The following is an 8,854-nucleotide window of genomic DNA, read 5'->3' as shown; positions in this document are numbered from 1 at the left end:
TTAAAAAGCAGCAAATCCAGGGAGGCAGATTTTGCAGTTTAAGTCTAGACAACTATCTATTAGAACAACAACAACAACAAAAAGACAAAAATCCTCCAAGGAACAAAACAGATTCCAAAATATCTACAATATATTATCGACAAAGCTCAGTTTTCAAAACAACCCATTAAAATAATGAGCAAAATATTTGAACAGACACATTTAAAAAGATGACATACAAATAGCCCAAAATCACATGGAAAGGCACTCAACATCCTCAGTCATCGGAGAAATACAGATTAAAATCACAAGATAACTCTATATAGCCACAAAAAAATGGCTCAAATTAAAAACAATGTACCATGTACCAATAAAGGTATATAGCAACTGGAACTCTCATAGATTGCTGTGGGAATGTGAAATGGTGCAGCCACTCTGGGAAAGTTGGGAAGTTTCTTACAAAATTAAGCAGTTTACCATCATGCCTGATAAGGTTTGGCTGTGTCCCCACCCAAATATCATCTTGAATTGTAGTTCCCATAATCCCCACATGTTATGGGAGGTACCAGGTAGAGGTAATTGAATCATGGTGGCAGTTTCCCCCATCCTGTTCTCATGATAGTGAGTTAGTTCTCACAAGATCTGATGGTTTTATAAGGGGCTTTCCCCTTCACTGGGCACTCATTTTCTACTGCTGCTGCCCTGTGAAGAGGTGCCTTCCACCATGATTTTACGCTTCTTGAGGACTTCCCAGCCATGCAAAACTGTGAGTCAATTAAACCTCTTTCTTTTGTAAATTACCCAGTCTTGGGTATTTCTTCATAGCAGCTTGAGAATGAATTAATACAGTACCCATAAATTCCACTTCTAGGTATATACCCAAGAGAAATAAAAACTTACATTCTCAGAATCTCTATACAAATGTTAATATGGCTTTAGTAATAAAAACTAGAAGCAACCCAAATGTCCTTCAACTAGTGAACAGATAAATTCATATATCCATACAATGGAATACTACTCATCCATAACGAGGAACAAATTACTGCTACACACAAAAACATAAGTGAATTTCAAAATAATCATTAGTTGAAAGAAGCCAGACCAAAAATTACATACAATATGACTCCATTTATATAAAGTTCTAGAAAAGGCGAAACGATAACACCAGAAATACTACTTGCCTAGGGCTGGGATCGGTGATGGAAATTTATTGCAAAAAAAAAAAAAAGGTATGTGGGAACTTGGGAGGTGACAGATATGTTCTCTATCTCTATGGTAGTGGTGATTGCACAATTGCATTCATTTGCTAAAATTCCCTGAATAATATACTTAAGCAGGGTTCATTGTATTATATACAAGTTATGCCTTATAAAAGCTTCTGACAAATATAAATACCCTTTTCCCAATCTCCTAAAGGCTTTAGAAGCCAGAACTCTTTGAACTGCAAGTGAAGGAAACTTACATGTATTGGATTAATCAAAAAGTCACCCATGAATTCCTGCAAGTGAAAATTCAAATGTAGCTGAGGTATGACTGGATTCAGGGATTCAAAGAACCCACTGGAAATCTGTTCATCTCTTGTCTCTTCTTCCTTTTTGAGGATTTCATTCCTAGGCAGCCTCTCCCTTCATGATGGCAAGATGGCAGCTGGAAGCTCCTTCAAACATTCCAGCAAAGGGCCAAGGACTGATTATTGTTGAACCGTCTTAATCACAATCACACACACACGGACACACAGTGGTCAGGGAGCTGCAATGTGCTGGTCGGCTAAAACAGGACAGTGTCAGCACCAAATCTCATGTCTGTGTGGCCGGGAAAGGTATTTCCCTAAAGGAATATCATGGGGCTATGACCAGAAGAAGACAGAATTCATCTTGAGCAGGCGAAGACCGTGGACATCCACACTGGTGTGTTCTGGTTGGAAAATGAAGAGGAATCTGAGCCTTCATAACCACCTGCCCTATTCTGAGGAGGTATCCTAAATGATCTATGGCTTCTGTGGCCCTTCATACTGCAGAGAATACCAGAAAGGTTTATTGCAGCCACAAATTACAAAGAGTTCCTATAAGGCTCTTCTCAACTAATTTACAGGCGGCAAGTACAGCATAGAGCAGTCTCTGACTCACTTTATTTATACAACCATTAACCTTGGAGAGCAATCCACATGTGTAATCCTTGACCCAGTTCAGCCTGAGGTCACCTGATTTCCACTAACATTGAGCCTCCTCCCCTTGTGATTATGGTTGACCCCCAGACCCGAGGGTGACACTTACTCCGTATTAGGTAATCCCTTTCCCCCATGAAACAAGCCTACAATTTACATTTCCTGAATCACACAGCCATTTGACCCATAGGAGTAATCAATTAAAATATGGGTTCTGCTCCCCCAGTGCCATGGCTTTGATTTCTATTGTTTTCTGGAAAGACGAGAATACTGCTAGACATTCAACACTTACTGTATTATTTCATACCCACAGCAACACCAAGATGTCTGCAAAGTCATCCTCCATTCATTCAGGGTCACTTTCTTGGCCCTGCATAATCTGCCCACACCCTATACCCACTGCTCCTCTGACCTCAGCCCTACTGCCCTCCCCTTTGCTGACTTTACTCTGATCCTATGCGGCTTCTTGCCATCATGAATGAGCCTCTTTCCTTTATAAATTGACTACTGGACACATGTAGAAGATGGCATAGAGTGGAATAAAGTCTGAAATACAGAGAATTGGGAGCTTATCATGAACACCTGCTTTTTGAGGTCAACCCTTTACCCATTTCCCTCTCTTCTGATATCAGCACCTTCACTAGTATCTCCTGGGAAAAAAAGCCTCTTTTTTCAGATCCTAAGTGAATGTGGTATATGGAGAGTTGGGAGCCGAACCCATCCCACAGTTCCATGGATGGGGAACCAGACCCAGGCCACCTAATAAGCCTCTTTCATCTCCCTGGACACAGTGATTATTCCAGTTTAGAATACAAAACCTAAATCTGGAACTATCCTTGAATTTTTTTTTTAAGTTCTGGGGTACATGTGCAAGATGTGACAGTTTGTTATATAGGTAAATGTGTGCCATGGTGGTTTGCAGCACCTTAAGCCCAGCATGCGTTAGCTACTTTTCCTGATGCTCTCCCTACCCCCGACTCTCCCACAACAGGCCCCAGTGTCTGTTGTTCCCCTCCCTGTGTCCATGTGCTATCACTGTTCAACTCCCACCTATGAGTGAGAACATGCAGTGTTTGGTTTTCTGTTCCTGTTAGTTTGCTGAGGATAATGGCTTCCAGCTTCACCCACGTCCCTGCAAAAAACATGATCTCGTTCCTTTTTATGGCTGCATAGTATTCCATGGTGTATGTGTACCACAGTTTTTTTAATGCAGTCTATCATTGATGGGAATTTGGGTTGATTCCATGTCTTTACTATTTTGAGTAGTGCTGCAGTGAGCATACGCATGCATGTATCTTTATAATAGAATGATTTATATTCCTTCAGGTATATACCCAGTAATGGGATTGCTGGATCAAATGGTATTTCTGGTTCTAAATCTTTGAGGAATTGCCACACTGTCTTCTACAATGATCGAACTAGTTTACAGTCCCACGAACAGTGTAAAAGCGGTCCTATTTCTCCACAACCTCACCAGCATCTGATGTTTCCTGACTTCTTAATAATCACCATTCTGACCGGTGTGAGAATAAAAAATGAGCAATGGGGAAATGATTCCCTGTTTAATAAATGGTGCTAGGAGAACCAGCTACCCATCAGCAGAAGGTATTTGAAAAGCACTACAGTCATCCCTAGGTAACTGCATAAGATTGGCTCCAGGATCCAGAACTTGAAGGATGCTCGAATCTCTTATATAAAATGATACAATATTTGCATAAAACCCATACATATCCTGCTGTGTAGATTATATAATCCCTAGATTACTTATAAGACCTAAACCATGTAAATTCTATGTAAATAGTTGTTATACCACATTGGTTTTATAAAATTTGTATTATTGTTTATTGTTGTATTTTTTTTATTTTTTTCTGATATTTTCCATTAATGGTTGGTTGAATCCACAAATGCAGAACCTGGAAACAGGGAAGGATGACTGCGCTATCATGTAACTGAATTTCTAAGCTATAAGTATGATGGGGATCACCACACTGACAGAGACTGTCTGGACTTCTGAGAAAAGTAGAGCCTAGAAATGAATAAAGACATACGTGAGTCCCTGGATTCAGCTGATTCTAAAACCCCAAGTATCCCTGGACTGTTGACTTTCTGTTTCATGCAACTGAAATAACTCACTGAATAAGGGTCATATTCTGGGATCATCTTCCTAGATCTGAAATGTGCATTTCTCATCTCCTGAGAAAGCAAACAGCATCATCAGAATGGAGGCCATCATACAGACCAACAGCTGCCACATTGCTCATGCTCATCTAGCACCCTGTATAGTAAGACACTAAAATAATTAAAAGTCTGCTCTCCAACATACTCAAAAGAACAGACATTTGCACACCCATGTTCACAGCAGTATTATTACAGTAGCTGTTACATGGCAGCTACTATGTGTCCCAAGTGTCCATCAACAGATGAATGGATAAGCAAGATGTAGTCTATTCACATATAGTGGAATAGTATTCAGTCTCCAAAAGGAAGGAAATTCTGACACATGCTACATGGATGAGCATTGAGGGCATCATGCTACATAAGTAAGCCAGCCGCAGAATAATAAATACTATATGAATCTACCTAAATGAAGAAAATCACAGAGACAGAAAGCACCATGGGGGTTACCAGGGGCTGAGGGGAGAGGGGAATAGGAAGTTAGTGTTGGATGGGTACAGGGTTTGAGTTTTGTAAGAGGAAAACAGTCCCGGAGATGGATGGTGGTGATGGTTACATAACAGTATGAATATATTTAATAACACTGACCTGTACACTTGAAAATGGTAGCAATAGTAAGTTTCGTTATATTTCACCACAGTAAAAACTTCAGGAAAAAATATCTACCATCTAAAGGCATTATTTTCCCCCCACAATCCTGACCTCTACCCTACCAGACCCTTGACGAAAGCCATTGTTGAAAGCCAAGCTCTGTTTTCTCTCTGGGTTGGAGGTATGCATTAATGTACAGGTCAAAGAGTAAGTCAAATGCACGCTCACTTTCCTAACTCATATGTGATTGTATGTTTCCCAGAGTGGCTTTACACCACCTTTGGTGAGGTCTCTGCACGCTGAGAAAGCAGGCATTTGCTCCTTTAGAACGCCAGGTCTCAGTGGTCCTGCAGGGTTGCATCTGCCTATGTCTCCTCCCTCGATTTGACGGAGTCATTTAGGCAGGATAGCACTATAGAAGCTGAGGAATGCTGATCACTCTTACCTTTCAGGGTAAGATTTATAGAGCACTTTGGCATATTAAAGACTCTAAGAAGTCCTGTGGTAATGAAATCTACCTACTTTTATTTAATTAAATTTCTTCCATGTTTATTTGACGCTCCAACCTCTCATTTCTCAAGGCCCATAAAGTCACACCCTGCGGGCCAAGAAATACATGAAGGAGAAGGCTGCTTAAATGAACATCTGTCCAATGATGTAAACTTCTCTATATCAGAAGAGACCGTGTCAGGACAGACAGAATAAGTGGTGCCAGAGTCAAGCCCTAGTTCCCACATCAGGGGCTGCCTGGCTCCTTCTGAAACTCAAGTTTCCTGCTCAATAACAAATATTCGTTGAGGACTTTCTATACATGCCAACTGCTGTTCCAGGTGCGAAAGACAGCAAAATGTGTAGTGACGATGATTATTGTGAAGAAAAGCAAAGCAAGAAAACTGAAGCAGCATAACAAGAGTTGGCAATTCTCTCCAGGGTGATCGGAGAAGGCCTCTCTTTCCAGGTGATTTTTATTTTATTATTCTATTTTATTGGAGATGGAGTCTTGCTCTGTCACCCAGGCTATAGGGCAGTGGTATGAGCTCGGCTCACTGCAGCCTCCGCCTCCCAGGTTCAAGCGATTCTCCTGCCTCAGCCTCCTGAGTAGCTGGAATTACAGGCATGCACCACCACTCCCAGCTAATTTTTTGTATTTTCAGTGGAGACAAAGTTTCACCATTTGGTCAGGCTGGTCTCGAACTCCTGACCTTGTGATCCACCCATCTCGGCCTCCCAAAGTGCTGGGATTACAGGCATGAGCCACCATGCACGGCCCCCAGGTGATATTTAAGCAGAGACCTGATTGAGCTGAAAGCATGAGTCTTGTAGCCATCCGGAGGAAGAGAAGGCCAGGCAGAGGGAACAGGAAGTACAAGAGCCCTGTAGCAGGGCCACGTACAGCACATCTGAGAAACACGAACAAGGCAATATGGCTGGAGGGGAGATATCAGGGAGACAGAGCGTGATTAGTAGGTGAGGTCAGAAAGGTGGCTAGGGGCCAGATCTAGTGAGGTCTACTAGGCCTTGATAAGGATTTTTGGCGTTTTTTTTTAGTGAGAGAGGACGACAGTGAAACAATGGGGCAGAGGTCAGACACGATAGGTCTGGCTGCTGCGTGGAGAACAGACTGTAATGAGCCAGGGTAGAACCAGGATAGATTACACCACAAACAAGGCAAGAGATGGTAGTGGACTTGGGTGGTCACTGGAGAGGTCCTGAAAAGTCTGGATTAGGGATTGGATAGTCATAGTGGCTATAACAACAGTAGATAAAGTGGATTCCATAGCACATAATATTACCATAGACAAAGAAGTTAATCTCACAGTGATAAAAGGCTCAATTAATCAATATAACCATCTTAAATTTTACATATCTAATAACAGAACCTCAAGATGGATAAAGCAAAAGCTGATAGAAATACAATGAAAAGACAGACAAATCTGCAGTAGTAGTAGGATATGTGAAAACCCCCTCTCAATAACTGATATCAAAAAGTGGGAAAAGAATCAGCAAGGACTTAGTGGACTTGAACAAAACAATCAAGCACTTTGACCAATTGACATTTATAGAATAATCCACTCGACAACAGCAGAATACATTTCTTAGTGTGCACAGAGCATTTATCGAGAGAAATCATCTCTACACCATAAAGCAAGTCTTAATAAATATAAAAGGAATCAAGTCATATAAAGTATGTTCTCAGCCACAATGGAATAAATGCTAGAATTTGTAATACGAAGATATCTGAAAAATGCCCCCAAACGTTGGAAATCTATAAAACATTTCTAAAACCTACAGATCAAAGGAAAAAATCAAAAGCAAAATTAGAGAATATTGTAAACTGAATGAAAAATGAAAATACAACATATGAGAATTTAGGGGGAAATTTATAGCACTCAATGTCTATAGCGGAGAAATGGCCTAAACCAATGGCCTCTGCTTTCACCTTAACATACCAGGAAAGAGAAAATTAAAACCAAAGTAAGCAGAAAAAAAAAATAAGAGAGCAAAAGTTAATGAAATAAGAAAAAACAGTGAAAAATATATGAAACCAAAAGTTGATTATTTGAGATCATTATTAAAATTGATAAACCCCTGGCCAGACTGATCAGAAACGAAAGACGACAAAGAATCCATGCCAGAATAAGCAAGGTGACAACACTAGAGCTTCTAGACATACCAAAAGCATAACAGGGGAGAATTATGAATGACTGTGAGTCAAAGTTCACTCAAAATGAGAGAGAACCGCTCATCAAAGAATTGTGGAGACGAACGAGGGCCTGCCCTCATGGACCTTACATTCCCAGGAAGAGAGCACTAATAAGCTGCCAAACACACATGTAACCAGAGGGTTTGGGGGAGGGGTCATTCTGCGAAGGAAAAAAACCAGAAGGGTGTCATGACGTGTCACTGAGAGACAGCACCATTACCTCATTGAGGAAAACATGTCTGACCTGAGACCTGGACGAGAAGATGGAGCTGCTCTTGGGGTCAGAGAGAGCCTGTCAGAGAGAAGGGCATGTTCCAAGGCCTTGCCATGAGAACAAGATTGGCCCATTGCAGGAAAGAAAGGAGGCCAGCATGGCCAGAAGGTATAGGAAAGGGAGGAGAAGTGAGGGAAGATGGCAGGCAAGAGAAAGCACGCAGACCTCTTTCAGCCACTTAAGAATGTGGGTGTCATGGCGTCATTCACAACGCAATGGGAAGCCAACAGATCTGCATCAGAAGACTCACACAATCTGTTTAATAAATGAAATAGAGGGCCTGGCTGTGGTGTGAAGAACATACCATGGTGACACAGGAGTGGCACAGGGAGGCCAGGCAGGAGCCCAGGACAGGCAGCCTGGCAGGAGATGGTGGTGACCAGGCTTGGGCGCTGGCAGTGGAGACGGAGTATGTGGTTGAACTCTGGATATATTTTAGAGATTATGGATCCTAGGACTTGCTGATGGGCTGAACATGATGCGTGAAAATGGAGAAGCATCCGGGGTAAGGCCTACATTTTTATTCCAAGCAACAGGGTGATAGTGATGCCATTTGCTGATCTAGGGAAGACTGGTAGAAGATTTTGTGTCAACACAGAGAATGGGACTTTAAGAACCTTCTGAACCCTGGAATTATCAAAATCTTAGTAAACCCTTTACAAATTAGATTTTCAAAAAATGAATGCCACTGGCAGAGTTAATTAACAGAAATTTCACTAAGAGGCTTGTTCTCAGAGTTACAAATGACGCCCTTTGAACTTGGACTCACGTCAGAATCATTCAGCATTCAGCCCATGGACCAGGGATGGAAAGTTTAATCGATTGCAATAGAACAAGAATGAATTCCTGGTGAAAACGCAAGTGGCTCCTGGCCAAGTGGCTGTCTGACAGCTGACCACTTGAGATGTGCTTGCTGGTGTTCCACTGAGGAACATCTGTGTGTCTCATCTGAGATGGTGACAGCCAA

This window comes from Cebus imitator, unplaced genomic scaffold, assembly GCF_001604975.1.
Source record: "Cebus imitator isolate Cc_AM_T3 unplaced genomic scaffold, Cebus_imitator-1.0 Scaffold350, whole genome shotgun sequence".
Classification (NCBI taxonomy): Eukaryota; Metazoa; Chordata; class Mammalia; order Primates; family Cebidae; genus Cebus; species Cebus imitator.
Note: the sequence above shows the minus strand (reverse complement) of the source record.